At 39.4% G+C, this 20,861-nt stretch overlaps 2 long non-coding RNA genes across 4 annotated transcripts; both read right to left on the bottom strand.

Annotated features, from left to right (window-relative positions):
• On the bottom strand, positions 1 to 804 carry LOC148120159 (uncharacterized). Its single transcript, XR_015734628.1, has 2 exons — positions 618 to 804; positions 1 to 435 (listed from the first exon to the last, which is right to left on the bottom strand). It is a non-coding gene; the product is annotated as an uncharacterized LOC148120159 (long non-coding RNA).
• A 6,389-nt stretch (positions 805 to 7,193) lies between these two features.
• Positions 7,194 to 14,652, bottom strand: LOC148120158 (uncharacterized). 3 transcript variants are annotated; one of them, XR_015734625.1, is made up of 5 exons: positions 12,744 to 12,855; positions 12,448 to 12,540; positions 10,251 to 10,353; positions 7,694 to 7,804; positions 7,194 to 7,557 (listed from the first exon to the last, which is right to left on the bottom strand). It is a non-coding gene; the product is annotated as an uncharacterized LOC148120158 (long non-coding RNA). The 3 variants fall into 3 exon arrangements; XR_015734627.1 differs by lacking the exon at positions 12,744 to 12,855 and adding an exon at positions 14,469 to 14,652 and having other exon boundaries at positions 7,196 to 7,557; XR_015734626.1 differs by lacking the exon at positions 12,744 to 12,855 and adding an exon at positions 14,447 to 14,652 and having other exon boundaries at positions 7,198 to 7,557.
• Positions 14,653 to 20,861: the final 6,209 nt, after the last annotated feature.

Raw genomic sequence — 20,861 nt, 5'->3', positions numbered from 1 at the left:
TGAATGCATTAAGGTTTTTTGCCAGCCCCTCCTGTGCTGTTACAGGCCCCGCCTCTCTCTGTCTGTGGAGTCTCTCCGCAGAGCCTCTCTCTGGTTGAGGTTTTTATGGGCCTCTTGTAGACTCCTCTGCCACTGTGCCCTCTCTCATAGCACAGAAATACACTGCTGAGTCCTCGATCCGTGTGGCTGTGATGATGAGTCCAATGGAACTTTCTGAACTCTGGAAGTTCAGAGAATAACGACCCTCTGTTGCATTTCCTTTGTAAGACTCTTGCAGAATAAGGAAAACTATTTCCCCATTTGCTGTTTGCTTGTACCAGAACAAGTAGTAAGTACTTTGCCGGGTTTCATACACACAATCCAATGTCACAGTTTTCTTCTCCATCACAGAAATTGAAGTCTGAGCCTGAGTTACCTTCTGGGCCATGCTGGTTGCTGATGGAGAAAGCACAGAGACATCAGCCTTAACTGTAACAATGGGAGTCTAAAGGATGAAGCAGCTTATGATCCAGAATTCTGGTGATCCCTCCCTTCTGAGCCTCAGCAGAGGACAATGTTCTCTCTCCCTATGACCTTGAGGGATAAGAGCTTGATCCTGTGCTGGGGAACATGCTTACCCAAACAAATGAAGCTGACGGTTGCTCCCAGCAGGCTAAGACTCAGCATATTGTTAGCTCTTGACTTGACTGAAACTTTCTGTGTTCTGTCTTAACCCAGATCTTAATCTGTACCTTGTGCTCAAGAGGAACAAGTGCAGATACAGATACTAGTCTACAAGTTGACACCACCTCAACAGGAAATGCAGTTGGCAGTTATGGGGCAGGTTTGATTGTGTTCTGTCGCATCTTCCTGTATGGGCGTGGGAGAATGCCAGACTGTCTTGAGGAACTGTTGGTCTTATTATAATGTGCTGGAAGCCATCAGAAGTAACATGGGCTTACAGATCGTTCTCTTTTGATGGCGAATATGGGACATGCGATTTATTATGAAGTTTAGTAATACGTGGATGACACAGCTGTGCTCCTTTTGGTCTTATCAATGCATCCTTTCTCCTAGAGAAAAGAGATGGTTGACAATTTAACAAGAATGCAAAACTTCACTTCAGCCTTTCTTTCTACATTTCTAATAGAGATTTGGAAAATTTTTATAAGAAATATGTTTTTCTTAATGAAAACTTTGACATCATGTCCTCTAAGACACAAAATCTGTCATATGTTTGCCATGTCAAATTACACATGAAAGAAAATTCAGACACACAGACACACACAAACACACACAGACACACAGTCTGTTTGTCTTTCTATCTACGTGTGTGTGAGTTTCATGAAAGAATGAATAAAAGTAAATTCACAAAATTTTATTGAATGACAAGGTGGCATGACTTTCTCACATTCAAAGACTTCTAAAACCTCCATCTATCACAAAATCATTAACTGGCCATTTTTCCTTCTCTGTGCTGGCGTCCTTTTCTCCATGCTGGTATCCTTTTCTGCAGACAGGTGTATTAAAGACTGTTTCATTCCAGTAAAGTGGAAGTAGTATATTTCCTATATTCTCCTCTAAGATCTGCGACCTCACCAGCCCCGGGTAGTTGGCTAAGTTTCTAGTATCAGGCACAATTCCCTTACTGTTGCTCAGGTCTTAAGTACCTTTAAAGAGTTGTTGGTTACCATCAAGGTTTGAATACTGCAGTCACAAGATAGGGCTGTCTTACCATGCTGCTTATTCCTGTGTTCACAGGTGTGCAGCTGGATGGAACTACTGGTAGCTTTCCTCTCTTAGCAGCTTACATAACACCTTCTGGTACCATGAATGGTAGACATCTTTAGAGTCCTGTGTCCAAAGTGAAGATCACCTATAAGGACTTACCTTCCATCTCTCAGAGGTAACTAAGAACAGCAGCAATAGTCTATATTATTTTGAAAGTCACAGTATTGGGGTTTTTGTTAGTCTATGGCTCTTATGGAGAGTATTATCAGTCCAACTGGCATAATTTCATTTTATATATTTATATATGGGCTATTTATAAAAATATGAATATTGAAATTATGCCAGTTGGGTTAACACTGTATATTTAATATATATTGCATATTTAATATATATTATATCACCACTCATCCAAAAACTTCTTTTTGCAATAATGGAGGCTCTTACAGAAAAGCATAACTGACACCAAATCATTTAGAGTTTTAAAAATAAAATCTGTCTTGAGGTAGGTTGATTCCAAATATTCTGAGAAACTGCCATACTGATTTCCAAAGTGGTTGTACAAGTTTGCATTTCCACCAGCAATGGATGAGTGTTCCCCTTACTCCACATCCTCTCCAGAATAGCTTATCATTGGTGTTTTTGATCTTAGCCATTCTGACAGATGTTAAGATGGTATCTCATAGTTGTTTTGATTTGCATTTCCCTAATGGCTAAGAATATTGAACATTTCCTTAAGTATCTTTTGACCATTTGAACTTCTTCTGTTGAGAATTCTCTGTTCAGTTCAGCACCCCAATGTTTAATTGGGATACTTAGAATTTTAATGTCTAATTTCTTGAGTTTTTTATATATTTTGGAGATCAGTCCTTTGTCTAATGTGGGGTTGGTGAAGATCTTTTCCCATTCATTAGGTTGCCTTTTTGTATTATTGACTATGTACCTTGCTTCGCAGAAGTTTTTCAGTTTCCGGAGGTTCCATTTATTTATTGTTGCCCTCAGTGTCTGTCCTACTTGGGTTATTAGGAAGTGGTCTCCTGTGCCCGTGCATTGAAGACTACTTCCCACTTTCTTTTCTATCAGGTTCAGTGTGGTGAGATTTATATTGAGGGATTATTTGTAATAACCAGAACCAGGAAACAACCTTGATGCCCCTCAACCGAAGAATTGATAAAGAAAGTGTTGCACATTAACACATTAGAGTACTACTCGGTGGAAAAAAAATATTGAATTTTGCGTGCAAATGGATGGAATTAGAAAACACTATCCTTAATGAGGTAACCCAGACCCCAAAAATGAATATGGTATGTATCACTCATAAGTGGATACTAGCTATAAACAAAGAATATTCAGCCTATAGTTTATGAGCCTAGAGAAGCTAAGTAATAACGTGAACCCAGAGAAAAACATATATATATCCACCTGGAAATTGTAAACAGACAAGACCGCCTGACAAAATTGGGAGCATGAGGGTGGGGGGGAGAAGGGAGGGTGGAAGGGGAAGAGTGGGGGAGAAGGGAAGGGTTGAGGAGAACTTGAGGGAACAGGATAGTCGAGATGGAGGAAGGTCAGAGATGAGAACAAGAAAAAAGATATCTTGATTGAGGGAGCCATTATAGGGTTAGAAAAACCTGGCTCTAGACAAATTCCCAGTAATCCATGAGGCTGACACCAGCTAAAACCTTAAGCAATAGAAAAGAGGGGGCCCAGTCTTGATTTTCCCTGTAGTCTAACTGATGAATATCTTAAATATCACCATAGAACCTTCATCCAGCAACTAATGGAAACAGAGGCAGAGAACTACATGAAAGCACTGGACTGAGCTGCCAAAGTTCAGTTGAAGAGTGGGAGGAATGAGAATATGAGAAAAGAGGTCAAGACCATGAAGGGTTCACCCACTGAAACAGTTTACCTGAGCTAATGGGAGCTCACCAACTCCAGATGGACTGGGAAGGAACAAGCACAGGACCAAACTAGTCCCTCTGAATGTGGTTGACAGTTTCATGGCAGGGGCAGACTGAGGGGCCACTGGCAGTAGCACCAGGATTTCTCCCTACTGCATGTACTGGCTTTCTGGGAACCCATTCTCTTTGGATGTAAACCTTGCTCAGCCTAGATATAGTAGGGAAGGCCTTGGACCTTCCACAAAGCAATGTGCCTTACCCTCTCTGAGGACTGAAGTGGGGTGGGTGGGAGAGTGTATGGAGGGAGTGTGAACTTGGATTGGTATTTTTAAAAAAATCTAATAAATTTAAAAAAGAGAAGAAATATATAAATATAAAATAAAATGTCTCCTATATTAAACAAGACAAACACTTTCCCCCAAGATCATGCCATTCTATAGAGATTGATGACTGGGGCCATGTGTTTAGAAGCAATGTATGAATTTGTATTTATCACCAGCATAAAGGGATATCTCCCCCTTGTGGTTTCTTTCTGTACTGCAGCATGATCTTCTCTGAATGTGAGAATGTATCCTGAATTTTAAATTGTGACAGTAGAGAAGGATAGCACTGTAGTCTGGGTGGGGTTGCAAGAAGGACACACCAAAAACTTTCTGCAGAGTCTTGTGTATCTAAGGACACAAGAGAGAATATTACCTTGTCATCTTTTTGACGTGCGGGGAAAAGTGTTCCTTATGTTTCCCCAGTCCACGAACGTAACATCTATCCTATCTCTCTTATGATAGTTTAAGCATCGTACAGCTTACTGTGAGCACGACAAAGCATGTTCTGAGATATCTTAGTATATGGACACTGTTGTTTTCTTGGAGCCAGGGACATACCCTTGTGAAGAGAATTCTCACTCATCACTTTAGAGGGAGTTCATGCCCACATCTTCTCCCACCACACCTGTACACATATCGGTTCCTGTCTTGGCTCCAAGAAAATATTATATTCTTCTGGGGTCCTCAATAGAGTTGAAGACTAGATAGTTAAAATTATAGTTTTCCTTAGTTTAATAAGAGATAAAGTAGATATAAATATTGTAACTGTTATTCTTGTCTGATACTTGTTTTGTTATATGTAATTTTGCTATGTTAAAGTTAAAACCTTTCTTTTTATTTAGACAGAAAATGAGAGATGATGTGGGAATTCCATCTGTATGCTGCGAATATGTTTTATTACTATTGGTTAATAAAGAAGCTACTTTGAGCTATGTCAGGGCAGAATAGAGCTAGGCAGGAAAACTAAACTGATGTTCGAGAGAAAGAAGGCAGAGTCAGGGAGATGCCATGTAGCTGCCAAAGGAGAAAGATGCCAGAACCTTATGGCTAGGTCACAGCCTTGTGGTAACACATAGACTAATAACAATGTAAGAGCTAGCTAGAAATACACCTAAGGTATTATCCAAACAATATTGTAATTAATCAAGTTTCTGTGTGATTATTCAGGCCTGTGTGGCCAGGAAACAAAGCAGTCTCCCTCTACAACAAGCTTTTCTGAGTTTAGTGTTTTGGAATTTTTAAATTAATTCAAGAGTTCTTTAATAAATCTTCAGCACACAATATTATTATTTGGCAAAGCCACAAAATATCATCTCAGGAAAGTATGCATTGTGCTTTTGTGGTTATTGTATGTCTATTGAATTTCAAGTGTACACATATAAATAATGAGAATTGTCTTTCTGCAGTAGTGACATTGTGAGTAGTGCAGACTCCTCAGAATTTGTCCTTCTGTAGCCTGTAACCAAAGTCATACTCATGCTGTTCTGAGAACTTGATGTTTTGTGGAATGTCATTATCTCACTTGTCCTTAGTTTGCTGAAAACTGTACAATAAGAACCCCAAATCAAGGAGGATGTTCTGTCCTAAGCTAATTATCTAGGGAATAAGGAATATGATTTCATACAAAAAAATAAATGATTTAATTGTATCAGATTAAAAAGGTTCTGGCATAGAAATCAAACAACCCATAGAGAAGGAGAAATTGGCATACATTAGTTGTATACACGTGTGCATGTGCTCACATACTTGTTTATGCTTATGTGACTCTATTCATAGCGTTCAGATATGAAGTCAATTTAGTTTACCATCAGCAAAGGGCAGACAAAATGTAGCATAAACACAAAGAAAGTTATTCAACCAAAAAGATGAGTAAAATTCTCATTTTTCAGCAAAAGTGTTGGTCCTGGAGGGCATTAAGTAAAAGAAGTCAGACTCTCCTCCCTAACCTGCCCTGTAAAACAATAACCACACAAGCTCCTGTGTTGTTCTTGCTGGATGTTAAAAAGAAGTTCACCTAAAAGCTTGAGGGCATGGGAAAGGTCCACAAAGAGGGGAGACGAGGTTTGGCCATCCATGCTGTGTGCATGTGCGGGACCATCTCTCTGAATCTTAGCAACACATTAACATATTAATGAAACAAACATTATTGGAAAACATCTTGTGTGGCTCAGTTTATTTTTTTCTGCTTGACACAAACTGGAGTTACCTGGAAAGAGGGATCCTCAATTGAAAAATTGCTTTCACCAAGTTGACCTGTAACCGAGTGTGTGGGACATCTTGAATATTGATTGATGTGGGAGGGCCAAGCCCTGTGGGGGGTACCACCTCTTGGAAGGATTCCTAGGTTGTGTGTAAAGGTGGTGGATGAGCACTCTCATCAGAAGGTGGGATAAACATTAGTTCTCAAGAATGAATGCAGGGATGACGGCAAGGACGGACGATCTTGTCACAGCACAGACTTCCAATCACCTGGATCCCATTTGCCCCTTCCTAGCCCCGGTTTTCCTCATCTGGGGAGTGCTGCTCATGCGCTCTCAAAACTGACTCCTTTCTTGCTCTTCTTACATGGCCCCTCACAGCAGTTTCCGTATTCTTCCTTCCATAGGGCTCATCAGAACGTGGCCGCAAGGGACAAGCTTCCACACAGGGATGGGGAACTGACTTTCGTATAGATTTTCATTTTCCCAGTGAGTAAATCAGGGCCTGAAAAATCACAGAACTCTTAAAGGCAAAATACGATTCAGACGTTTGGTTCTGTTCTTCTGAGTTTGGTTCTGTTTTTCTGGCCTTGCTAGTGTGCAATGGCTTCAATTCCCAACTGTAAAAGGAAGGCTTAATTAAAGTGTTTAGAAGCTTCTCAGTCTATTGTCAGATCCAAGCTCACTGTCCTGGAACTGGAGAGATGTAAGAATAATTTTGGTCTCTCAAGGAGCCAACTAGACCTCAGGACAGCACAAGGGACAGATGGATCTTTCTTCATCCTGAACAAGGACACAGTGCCTATTAAAACCAAAGCCTGAAGGCTCCCTATGTTTAGTGGCCCAGATTTTACAGCAGGAGTTGGAGAGGTTGTCCTGATTGTGAGCTTGAGGACCCATGGCCAGGACGTGCAGAGCAAACCCTGGCATTTCAGCGCTCTGCTGCTCTCTGCCCCAGCCCAAGGAGCTAAAAAACAAACAAACAAACAAAGAGAAATGACACAATTAAAGCAGGGTCTCTTTTCCCGTTACCAGCAGACACTCATGGGACAACATAAGCTCCGTTCCGTTCAGTGCTGGGGACCAGGAAAGAACTCTAAAGGTTTATGCCAGGGCTGCAGGTGCCTGCTGCACACTGTGCATCTGTAGCACAGAAGTAAACAGCAGTGTCTGCAGCCTGGGCAGCAGTGATGGACAGGGAACTGCTCTGGGTAGAGGTGTTAAAGGTCGCTCTTAGTCTTCCACTGCGTTTCTCTTTCTCATTTGAACGCAGTAGGATTAGCATGACAGGGCCTCTGCCTGAGTCCTGTCTGTACCACTGTAGAGTGACTGAATAAGTTTTGTAGCTGCAGTTCATGGTGACATCTTCACCTTCCTGGATGCTCAGAGTCAGAGGATTTTCTTCTCCCTGTTGGCTGTTCACCCCTAGAGAGAAGCACAGGTTAGAAAACAAGAGTCAGGAATTATGTTTTCAAATTGCATTTCCAGAATGAACACTTCTCATTCACAGGACCTCTGAACTTAGGTCTCCCCATTCCCATCACTATCAGCCCCAACTTACTGGCCAGTTGAAGCCATAGTGTCATCAAAGACACTTCCAGAAATTTGTTCATTCTTTCTTTGTTGATGTCACAGGAAACACTGTGCTGTACCCTGAAGTGGAGTCCGGTTCCTAAGACAGAGGAGTCAGTGCTGATTGATGAGTTTATATTTAATCTTTGGTCCTTGTCCTTAGAGTCTCAGGGTTTGCTTAGCCAGTCAGAGACAGGCTTGGTTCACCACAAACCCTCAACCCCCAACCCCCACCCTTCTGACAGAGAGACACTGCCATCTGGTGGTGGCCACAGCACACGGCCACTAGAAAATGTTCTGGGATGGAGAGTGTGCAGATTGCAGTAATTGTAGGCCTGCTTTATTCGCTCTCTCTTTTTTCCTGCACACAGTGAGAAGACACACAGATTAACTCCAATAAGAGGTCAGTGGAGAAGAATGGTGAAGCCCAGAATTTACAAAATATTTCTGAAAAGTCTTGCTAGGGTTCCTAAGTAACTACAACTCCTGAAAATGTACTTGTGAGGGAAGAGAGATGACTCACTGGGAAAAGTGTTTGCCATGAAAGTCTGATGGCCTCAGTTTATTTCCCAGAACTCACAGTGGAGAACGCCAGCTATAGGAGGTCGTCCTCTTGCATGAGTGTATTTCCACACCAGTGATAAGTAGGATACACAAAGTAAAATGCGTCTGTGAGGTTCATAGATTAAAAAAAATAAGGTTTTTTTTTCCCAATGCTTGAATGATATCATGTATATATAAAGGGTTTCACTGGTGTGCAAAAGAAATAGACCTCTATTAGATTAATTAGAAATGAGTAAATTGAATTAATAATAGGTTAGACTCAAAATCCAAAATAGGGTCTGTTGGAGGGAGGGCTGCTTGTTCTTCCCACCACCCAGCTAGCATAAACCCGAAATAATCACACAGAAGCTGTATTAATTAAATCACTGATTGACCCATTAGCTCTAGTTTTTTATTGGCTAACTCTTACCTATTAATTTAACCCATTTCTATTAAACTGTATATCTCCACGAGGTCATGGCCTACCAGCAAAGTTTCAGCACATCTATCTCCAGCAGCGACTCCATGGCATCTCCCTGACTCCACCTTCCTCCTCCCATGCTATAGGCCAAGCCAGTTCTTTATTCATTAAACAATAAAAGCAACACATAGACAGAAGGACCTCCTACACCTGGGGTTTGAGAATCAGGACCAACAGCTGCATAGTCAGGAACAGCACAGAAGTCAGAGCACAGACCATTCCTCAGAGGATCTGCTGGCTCTGGTGTGAGCTGCACACTCTACGTGGTGTGTAAGAAGCTGTTCACAAAAGGTTTTATATGCAGCTGCCATTCACAGTCCTGTCTTCTTCCTCTTGGTGAAATTAAAGCCAACCTATTGCAGGATATTTGATCACACTGTAAACTCTGAGATTGTTAGTGAAGTTAACCTTGAATCAGGGGAGAGAGTCTGTGAGTAGCTGACTGGAGTTAGCCATAGATATTTTGGAGGATCGGGGGTGGGGATACCATAGAGACACAGGAAAAAGTAGGGAGGGGTTTTAAAGATTCATATATCCTGTTGATCTGGGAAGCATGGAGACAGATAGGGTCAGCTGGTCGTTCCTCTGCTGATTTCTTGTTCTGTCAGAGTTTTACACCAATATCTGACTCCCGAGTTTTTATTGATGATAGAACAATTTAGATAAACAGTTTACCTGACATCTAACACAGGAATAAATCCATCAGAAATTATTTATGGTACCTTTTATAATGCTGTAATTTGCTCATTATGGGAAGAAAATGAACATTGGCAAAGAGTTTGTAGCTATTTGGGGGGAGAAATTAGCAACAAATATCTCAAATGAAAGAAACTTCAGTTTATAAAAAGAGCTAATTGGACTCTTTATCACATTGTGTGATAAATACTAATTTCTGGAGCTCCTACATTCTATACTGATACAAATAAATGAGGAAAGGCAGGTTACAAGTCAGGAAAAGTAATTAAAGTGGCTCAAATCCCTTGTTATTCCAGTTAATAGTCAGAAATATATGCTATTTCTCAAGGTATTATTGGATTTTCTAGAACCTCTCAATACAGTGACTGATCTTAATATGAAGAAAGATTGTTTTACATATTGAAACTGCTAATCTTATTTCAGATAGTTCAGAATTAGCTTTGTTATTTATCCAACTACACCAAGTAATCAGAAATAGAAACTATCCCTTGCATATAACATGTATCAGATCCCATACAGGTCTACCAGGCCCTCTAGCAAAAGGTAATGATGAAACTGATCAGTTATTGATAGGAAATGTGCTCGAAGCCTCAGAACTTCATAAGAAACACCATGTTAACAGCAAAGGTTTAAAGAAAGTTTTTTTCTATTACCTGGCAGCAAGCCAAATAAATTATAGGGAAATAAATGTTCTGCTTATTCTTTGTATACTCACTTTGTATCATTGCCTGCACGAAGTAATCCAAAAGGTACTCAAAGATATGAAATTTGGCAAATGGATGTTTTAATTTTTCAGAGTTTGGAAAAATAAATATATGCACAATACCTTAGATGCATATTCAGGATTTCAATGGGCAACTGTTTGAGTTCTGAAAAGGCTGATTCTGTAGTCACACATTTGTTACAAGCTATGGCCATCATGGAGATAGCTATACAAATTAAGAATGACAATATTTTAGCATATTTCTCTAGGAAAAAGAAACCTTTTTGCATATTACAACATAAAGCATATTACAAATATACCACACAATCCTACATGGCAAGCAATTATAGAAAGATCTAATTGCAATTTAAAAGATATGCTTAATAAACATTAAGGGGTAATAGAGGACCCAGAGATAGATTGCACAACGCTTTGTTATCTCTGAATTTTTAAGTGCTATTGAGAAAGGAATGACAGCAATGGAAAGACATTGGGTAGTAGAAAATATCTTCTGATTTAAATCAGTCTGCACTCTTTAAAGATGTATTGACCTCAGAATGGGAACCAGGATATGTGTTATGCTCTACAAAAGGTTTTGCTTTAGTTTCCACAGGAGAAGAAAAGACACAGATACCACGAAGATTGATGGATATTAGATTTGAACAAGAGAGATCTCTTGATTAGAAGAGGGCAGGGTTTTGTTTTTATCTTTCCAGTAGAATAAAATCATCCAACTAAGGAAACTAATGATCACTGAGCAATTGAGACATCCAAAGAACCATGAATCATCAAGAGAAAAGGTCTCAAGAAAGAGAGTAAATTGTCCTAATGGTGTAGCACACCTGCAAAAGGATTGAATTTCATAAATCTTCCCAAGTGCTTGTTTTTGCTGCTCTGTACAAACATAAAGGACAAATGGTCTTTTTGTGGTCCAACTCAATTAAAAATTCAAGTTGAATTTGAAGTTTGAGTGTGGCTCTTTTCTTCTCTAAATTCAAGCATGTTTGTTAAAGAAAAATCCAAATTGTCTCAAGAAAGCTGAAAGCCTGGAGTGTACTACACAAGCTACAGGCAACTCAGAAGTTGGGAGAATGCTCTTCCCAGGTAGTTACTCTGGTCCAAGCAGCTCATCCGCTCTCTACTTTGTTTTGGCAGCTTAGCTTGTCTAAGAGTGTCTCTTAGCACTTGTTACTGCGTAAAACTGCTTAAGGAGGGAGAAGAATGGTGGATTTAGGCAGTCTGGGGTCTTCCTCTAACATTTGAGTTGCTTACTTTGTGAGCCTAAGAAGTTTACCTCGGGTTAGACTGTTTCCATTTAGGACATCCAGTTGTTTTACCTCCTCTCTTACATCGTATCTTAAATTATACTATTGTTTTAATTACCTTTTAACAATCTGTGTTTTAATGAGGTTACCTTTAGTATGAAAGGTTTACTTTTGAGCAAACTTCTACACAACAGGCAAGCACAAAACAGGTTCCCAGTAGTCTTGTGTCTCTCATTAGATCTTTGCAAGTCTAAGCACACCCAGAGCCTGCCGTCATGGGACCATCCTTGCCAACTTTCAGTTTACCCAACTGTCAGTCATGCAGATTCAGTACCAGATATAAAGACAAAGATTGCAGGGACACCCCAGTGACTGCAAGTAATTTCATGAGGTGAATTGCTTAAAATTTATCTTTGACTACCTCATTTGTAATGTCCCTTCTTTTCTAAGTGTAACGTTCATAAAGAAATTATGTTCTTTTCTAGTCTAGATACCTAGACTTGCATGGATGCTCTTATCATCTTTAAGAGAAACCAACAGTTTAAGTCATTATAATGTACGATTTTGACTGTAGAAATACTTTTCATAGATTTTATGATTTTTATTTAAAAATTCAAGACAATATATTAGAAGCAAAGTTGCTCATAATAACTGTTTCCAAATTTTATAGAAGAGTCTTTTATTTAGAAGTATACTTCTGATGCTGACCGCCCACGAAGCAGCCGTGGTTGGGGCCTTCTTGTCTGGGTGTGCAGGTGTGTTCTCAGCAGGGCTCCCCCAGAGGGGCTGTGCTTAAGGAGCTCCTGTATTTGGTAAGTCTGTGCTGTCACTTCAAACACTGTGAGCTGGTTCCCCTAGAGCACAGAAATAGTTCACTGAATCTTCCACCTGTGAGGCTGAGATGATGAGGCTGAAGAACCTGGCTGTCTTCTGGAAGACAACAGCGTAGCGGCCGCTGCTTTCATTGTGATGAGAAGATGAAACTTGACGAATAATGAAAATCATTTCACCACTAGGAGTTTGTTTGTACCAATAAAGCTGGTAAAAACTCTTACTTGTCTCATAGGAACAGTCCAAAGTGACCTGTTCCCCTTCCTGCTTGTTTATAGCTTGTTGTACTTGAGTTGCTTTTTGGGCTATAGATGACCCTGTGGAAACATTAGAGAACAGAGGCGAAGCCATAATGTTTAGAATAAAACATTGACGGAACTAGATTAACTTACGCCCCAAGAACACATTCTGCTTGCTTTCAAATCCAGTCCCTGTTCCCCCTCAGGTTTGTGTAAAGCACCATATGCCAGGATCCGTGCTTCCTGCTTAGTATCATTAGCTGTTTGTGAAACATCCGTACCAGAGAAGGCCAAGACCACCAACACATAAAGCAGGCTTTGGGGAAGCAAGTGACACATGTCCCTCTGTGTGAGTGTGTCTGCTCTGCTCAGCTCAGCTCAGCATTCAGTGACCGAGTATCCAGCAGTGTGCATATGTACTGCCTGCACTCTTACACTGCACCCAACCAGGAAATGGGGGTTGTGTGGTTATAAGCCTCAAGTCTCATGAACAGAGAGAAAAATCGTGGCTTACCACAGACATTTACTTGCCTCCTTGTCTTTTTTTATAATTAAAAGAAGCAGAGCTTAAAGGGAGCATGAGAAAATCTATCCCTGCTGAGCAGAGACACCGAACAAAAATACTTATTGTTAACATATATTTACTTTTCTCCATTCAGAATCTAATATGATTTTATTTTTTAATTGTATTTCTCTATAAAAATATTGTTATTGAACATGATTTTAGCACTTTCCCCTTCCTAACAGGATACTAGGACCTATTTAAATTCTGTAACTAGCAAAGTTATTTTTAAATCTCAAGATTAAAGGCCACCCAACAGAATTCCAGAAGTCTTTAGTTTACTTATATTTTGTGAAGTTGTAACAGTAATGAATATTAGTTATCAGGAGTAGGAGAGATGTTTCAGTGTGTAAACTGCTTGCTGTATAACATAAGGTCCTATATTTGAATTTAGTCATTGTGGGGTGTATCTGTAATCCAACACTGGGAAGCAGATATGCAAAGGTTTGGGGACTCTCTGGTTTGTCAATCTAGTTGATCAATGTGCTCTAGATCTAACCTGGGCTATATGACTACTTTCTAGGGACTCTCATCTCCTCCCAGCCCCTTTTCCTCCCTTTGAGTCTTGCCAAAATCCCAGTCCATTCCCTATGGACTCAAGTCAAAATCCGTGACTCAAAGGTGCTAATCTCTGTCACCTGCCTTATTGAGATCTTCTAGTTGCCTTATACAGCTTTGAGACCCAGGACTAGTTCACCCTGACAGAAAAAACTTGTCCCAAACTCTTAGGCTAAGCTGCTGGAGACACATAGCAGAAGTACTTAGCAGAATGCAGCTGATAAGCAGAAGATTTCTGTAACCCTCAACTATCAGACAAACTGAAGAAGTCAACAGCTCAACTCCACTCTGAATCAGCCACCCCATGAACACTGTGAACACTTCTGCTGAAAGAGCAAAGTGAAGAGAAAAATTCAACCAACATACTGATTTCAGATGAACAAATACCAGTGCAGAAATAAAAACAACATGAAACCCCCAAATAACATGTTTCCTCCCAGACCACCAAATTCCTTAGCAAAAGGGACCTGAGAGAACTTCTAGACAATGAATCCAAAAACACTCAAAAGAGATAAAGAGATGAATAAAAGAAGGAAGTAAATCCAAGACATCAAACTAGAGTTTGAATTGCTAAAAAAAAATACACACTGAAAATGATGCTTGAAATGAGCAAACAAACAAACAAACTTCAATAAGTCCCTTCAAACTTTCAGTGAAAAGCCTCACCTACACACTGGATCATAAAAACAAAAAGTAGGGGATGGAAGACAAAGAAGAGAAATTGGATCACTCAATAAAAGTCAATAAAAAAGAACTAAAACTGAACATAAGAGTTTGGGAGCAGCATGAGCTGATTCCTATCTGATTGAAGGTGAAATGTGACCAGTCCTGGCTTCTCCGTGGAGACACATCAGAAATTCTCACCTACGCCTTCTTTTCTTCTCACCCTCAAACCACTGGGCCTTTATATGAGTGAAAGATCTGCTCAGACAAATGACATCAAAACAGGCTTGTGAGGCTGAAGTCTGTGGTTGTGTCCTGAAGAGCCAGTGGCCCAGCAAAGGCTGATTGTGATGACACAGCGCTGTGGGAATCTAGCAGAAGTCTGGGGAAGGAGAAGCATAAGAGTGGAGGAGCCTCTGTGACCAGATGCTCAGTGATGTCATTCATTGCCATGGGAGCATGTAAATGTTTGGTGGAATTCTGAAGTTGTTATAGTTTTCAGGACAATAAAAGCCCTCTGCAAATGATCTTTCATCGATGAAACAGTGAATATGTGAGCATTGTCCAAAATAAACATTTCATTCTTCAGACTCTGAAAAAAATGAAAACTTTCCTTGACTATAAGTTTAAAATACATCTGGTGAGGAAATTTATGCCAAATTCCAAACTCCAAAAGTAGACTTTTGCTTGACCACTGCATGAAGACAGCTAAAATTTTGACAACTATGTTATTCTAAATCTACTTGACCTCACAGACTCTCTGGTTCCTTCATAAAATTTCCAAACTCCCATCCCTTATACAGCACAGACTCCTGATGTTGTGCCCGGAGCTTCCCAGTTCTCTCTTCTGCATCTCTGACTAGGCCTCTGCTCTCATCCCCACCCCAACCCTGACATGGTATTCTATCTTACTCTTGTACATTTGTGTCCAATGTTGTCTACTCTTATCAGATAAAAGTATTTACACTTTCCAGTTTTTTATTCAAATTTTCAAACTTGAAAAGAATATAAAACTTCACAATTCACAGAATATACAAACTGATATTATCTATCTCTTGCTAAGAGCCAATTGAGGCTTTTCATTTTTTTTAATTTTTGCATTTTGAAAATCCATACATTGTGGTGTCAAAGAGAGGCTATAGACTGTGCACTTTAAATTAAATGTCCTGCATATTCTTTTGCTTTGGTTTTACACGCAGTTTCACTACATTATCCAGGCTAGCATGCCACTAACAAGCTCAAACAATTCTTTTGCCTTAGACTCTCGGTAGGTGGGGATACCAGAGCCTTCAACTATGAAGCAAGAGCATACACCTTAATTAATAAACACATTTTAATGAAATTTTATTGGCATTTTTGTGTCATAATGGAAGTACATTTTGTAAAGCGTTAGGTGATAGGAGTTCCCTCCATCGTTCTGTGTACTGCTGGGGACAAAAAGTCTGCAGCTGCTTATATTAATCACAAAAATCTTGGACCTGTGAGATGGCTCAGTGGGCAAAGGCATCTGTGGCTAAGCCTGGTGACCCAAGTTCAATCTCTGGAACCCATAAGGTGTAAAGAGAGAGATGACTCCAGGAAATTGTCCTCTTTTCAATCTCATGATGTGGTACACACACACACACACTTCTCTTTCTCACACACACAATCTTCTCTCTCTCACACTCCTCCCTCACACACATTTGTTTCTCATATACACTCATACACAAGGATATGCAAAATACATAATTCCTAAAATATAGTTTAAGACAGTCTTTAAAAATTATCACATAACTCTCACATTTAAAAACACAGAAAATGACATAAGAGACACCTCTGCACCTAGCAATAATACTAAACAGATAATAAACTATGCTTTGTCTCCTGGAGATCTCTCCCTCCCCCAAGTCAGGAAAGCAGATAAGTGGTAGTTACTCCTGTTCCTTCTTCTGTGTTTAAAGAAGAAACCACTGTTGGGAAAGCTTTCGGGCTCATCATTTTGAAATATTATACTTATTGGAATATATTAGAAAAAAATACTCTATTTCTGCAATTTACCACGAATAGTTCCATGAAGTATGTCTCATTCTCACACAGGCTTTTTCTATTCAACAGGGACTGAGGACGTTGCTTCACCCACTGGTGGTCATTTCTCTTTGCTGTCTGCTCGCTCCTGTGAGAGAAAGGATAAATATCCTTAGGCCCCAGGGTGCTTACTTCCTGCTTAAAGTTTTTCTGCTTATGATTTGGTCTGGTACCTCTATTCTTTTATTCCTTCAAAGTAGTCAAATACGATGGGGATTGTCCTCCACAACTCACAGCCTAGGTAAAGGCTTAGGGCTAACAGTGCTGATGCTGGGCTCTCACCTAGTCCTCCCAGAGCTCAAGCTCAGAAGAACTGGGGCAGTTTCCTTCCCACAGGTGGAACTCCTACTCTCACTTCACACTCCAGCTGTCAGCAGGCTCCACTCCTTCTTGAGTATTTTTGATTGGTGATTTTTTGGACATAATAATAACTCCTCTCCCTTTTAAGGAATCATTACACACTTTGGGTGGATATGCATGTTAATAGGCACACAAGAGTGACAATTTGAGGTTCATCAAGGGATAAATGATTACATGCACACAAGCATATACATGCACAAATAATGATAAGTAGAACTTATCTAAAGTTCTTATCTAAAGTGGGTACTTATCTAAAGAAGCTGAGGTCACTATACGAAGGAGATACCTGAATATGTATGTTTAGTACAGCACCATTCATGGATGCTAAGATGTAGAACTTCCTTGGTACAACCTGTCAATGGATAAGGAAAATACTGTAGATGAAACAACATAGGAATGCTCAGTCACAAAGATGAATGAAGTCATGACATTTGTAGGGAAATGGATGGAATTAGGGGATAAGATCTTAAGCAAAATAAGTCAGATATTTACCATGTGTGAAAAAAGAAAAAAGAAATAAAGGTGATCAGGAAATAGAACTGAGGCAATTAGGGAAGGAGAGTCAGGCCAGGAGAGAGAGGAGAAGACAGCAGAGGGAGAAGGCAGGTTGATTTTGAGGATACAACCATAAATCATGGCAAAACCCATTAATTTGTACATTTGATGTGTGCTTATAATTATTATGAGTATATGATTATATAAAGGTCAATTTAAATTTTTTTCTCTGCTAATCTCATTCTATTCTTTCCTCATTGTTGGAAAGTGAACGGAGATCCGTGAAGAGAATTCTGAGTGATTCTGAAAACGCTAGGAAAACAATACAAGAGTCTTGTAACCACAGGTTCTTCAAAATCTTGGAATTGTTTTCGGATATGCTTTTGTGCCCCTGCCAGGTATAGTGGACAGTAGTGAGCTTACTTCAGATTATTCGTTACAACTGGTTAATGTTATTTATTTATATATGTCTATGTAAAATCATGGTTTTGTCACATGGAACTTGCCCTTGTGATTATGTACAGCTTGAACTCCTCATGAGAGTTTCACTCATGCGACCTTCTTAATCCTGACTTAACTTAGCCTAGCCTAACTTAGCAGAGTACAAATTTCTGATGCTCTGAGTAGTGTTGGTTATTGTATGAGGCTTTAGTCTACCTCATTTTTAGGCTCTACTCCCCCAGGTTACACTACTCCTAGAGTAGTAAATACTCTATTTCCTCAATTCTATTCTATTTACATCATAAGACAGTTGGACATTTCAAAAGAAAACATTTTATTTTATAGTCAGAGAAGACAAAGAATCCTCAGAAGCTACAATATTAGCAAAAATAGGTGCATTTAATTTTATTGCAAATATTAATAAGATTTATTAAGGATGCACAATTAAGATTATATTCCATTACCAGGTAAGCTCATAAATCAGAACACACACCATGGGTCATTTCTTTGTTTTAGGGAAACTTTAATTTCATGTGTGTCCACATTTTATATTATCTTGCACAAAGATATAAAGAAATAAAAATAATGTCAGTTTCATTACAATTTTATAAAATAAAGATCATGTTAATTAAATGTATCTGAGAATCTGCCCATGGGAAAGAAATTACAAAGTACTGGAATGTTCCACTCTGCTTTGATCTTCAAATGAGTTAGAGAGGATGGCAAACATCCTGCAGTTTGCACTGGATACAAGGCTACTGCCTTTCAGTAATAAAGCATTTTCAACTATTCTCAACCTCAGTTTGAAAAAAAAATATTATTTTCTTTGTATATAATATTATGGGTAAAACATTATGTATGAAAATTTGGCTTGTCTTGACATATTGATGACAGTAAGACATAGAAAGAGATTTAAAAGGAAAGAGCAGCTCCTGAAGCCAAGATTCTATGTGTTATAAATAACAGTGGTTAACAGAACATAAGGAATGTGCACAAAACTCAGAGGGCTTTTACTGGATATGTGAAGTCATCACAAGTCCAATCAAAGACAAATACCATCACTGTCCAACAACAAGCGATGGTCCACATCCCCCAAACTCTTCAAGCATGGACTGGGGATGTACTCAATTAATAGAGTGCATGCATGAGACCCTGGGCTTGTTTTCTACTCTCATATGAACTTGAGGTGGTACACACACCTGTAATTCCAGCATTTGAAAGATAAAGGCAGGAGAATCAGGGATACAAGGTTATGTAAGAAGACTGAGGTCGCCCTGAGATATAAGAGATCCAATCTCAAAAAAACAAGCAAAGAGGTTGACAAAGAAACAAATAACACAATACAAACATGTTATGCACTAGTGGTTTTGTAATTACTCTACACATTGATGTCTTTTCTTTTTCAGTTATTCCAACATTCATTGTATCTGCTAGCTGTGGAAGATACAATTCATGATGTCAGCTGAATGCCTCAAATCACAAATAGTATTGAGCATCCCTTCACTGCATTCTCCCCTGTATATAGAACTTATGGAAGTTTTCACTGCCTCAACTGAGGGGAGCACCTGTGACTTTTCTTTGGCACGTCTAAATTGCAGCACCACAAGACTTCTTAAAGAGTCACTTTGGTAACTGCTCAGTGTCAAATGGACAGGTGGCATGGACAGCGGAGAAATACTGGACAGAGATGACTCTGATCGCATGTGAAATGCAGCAGAATGGAGGGGAATTTGTCATAGTACTCAGAAGAGTGAGCAATCAAAATTCAATGAGTTTCCTATCTCTGAACTTCTTATTTAAAGTTATAAGACCACTATTGAGAGGCCCAAAACCGTAGAAAGTTAAGGGATAAAGATTTTCTATGTGTGTGCAACAAGTGTCTAACTGCCTGCTCCATGGACAGTTCTTGAGGGACTTTTATGAAAAGCACAGTTCCAGCCTTCAACTTATGCCCAGTACTCAAAAGGAAAATGAAGATACTAATGACACCCTGTGTGCCCACACAGATAACAAAGGAAAGGATTTGATACTGCTTTCCGGTCCACACAGAGATGGTCCTGATTGAGGAGATGTTAGGCCTGGCTTCAAACCATGAGTAGATTTCCTTGTGCAGACGATGCATATTGTGATTTTAGGCACAGTTTATGTCAGTGTAGCTGGCGAGCATACCAAATGTGGGTGCTTAGAAATGTACATTAGAGACATTATTGTAGCCATGGGTTTGAAGGACAGCATGTATCTTCAAAGTGTTCACTGTTAATGTCCTATTTATCAACTCTATGAGCCTGAGATAAACACGTACAATATAGGACTTGATTTCTAGATAAGCTTAAGAAACATGGGAGATAATAACTTATTTTCTTGCTTACTGATGCATACGTGAAAGATAAATTTATTTGTCTGATGTAGCACTGCCCCTCTGTGGCCAAATGTGGAGGTCTTCACTCAACAGCTTCCTGAGCTTCCTAACGGTTTCTGTGCAGAAACTGTGTATTGATGAGTCTGCCTCTGGCACCAATATTCCTTCCCATGGAAGGATTTTGTCTGTGTTGAGGGCAGCTACAGCACACTTTCTGTCCTGCACGGAGGTGTGCCTCAGGGGAATTGGAAGTCTTGCTTAGAATGCTGGTCACCCCTGAGAAGAACAATTCTTCTGCCATGTGGCATATGTATTGGATGTGAAGCATTTTCACAGCATACAATGGGTACTAAGGCTCTATCACTGCCTAAGCTTCCCTTCCTCTCATGTTAAACTCAAGTCATCATAGACTCGTCACATTAACAAGAACATATTCCTACGTAGACTTAAACTGGATAATTGTTTAACACCCTTCACAACACTAGATATAGTATATTTTTTATAGAAAGTAGAAATAGAAGAAAAATGGCTAGAAATGAAAGGAGTCCTATTTTGTTGATCTTTGGTGTAGAGCAACTTCCATGTAGTTATTAATAAGCCACATACACACTGCTAAAACATTTTGTTCATTTTAAATTGGGTCCTTCCTTTTCTTTCACAGAGTTAGAGCTTTGTACACAGTCCATCTTAAGTTCTTTAAACACATATTCAAGTACTTTCTCCTGGTGGCTTGTTTATCATTGGTTTTCATACAGAACTCCACACCTCTGCTTAGAAAATTTCAAAATGATGCTGACTAAAGTTTAAAAAAAGATACCTCATAGTTAAATTAGAAGATTCAATACCTTTAATTTCTATTTCTCCTGAGGCCTACTAAAAATTCAATAAAATATCAAT

This window comes from Myodes glareolus, chromosome 12 (assembly GCF_982192425.1).
Source record: "Myodes glareolus chromosome 12, mMyoGla1.1, whole genome shotgun sequence".
NCBI classification, from domain to species: domain Eukaryota; kingdom Metazoa; phylum Chordata; class Mammalia; order Rodentia; family Cricetidae; genus Myodes; species Myodes glareolus.
This window is presented reverse-complemented; position numbering and strand designations above follow the sequence as displayed.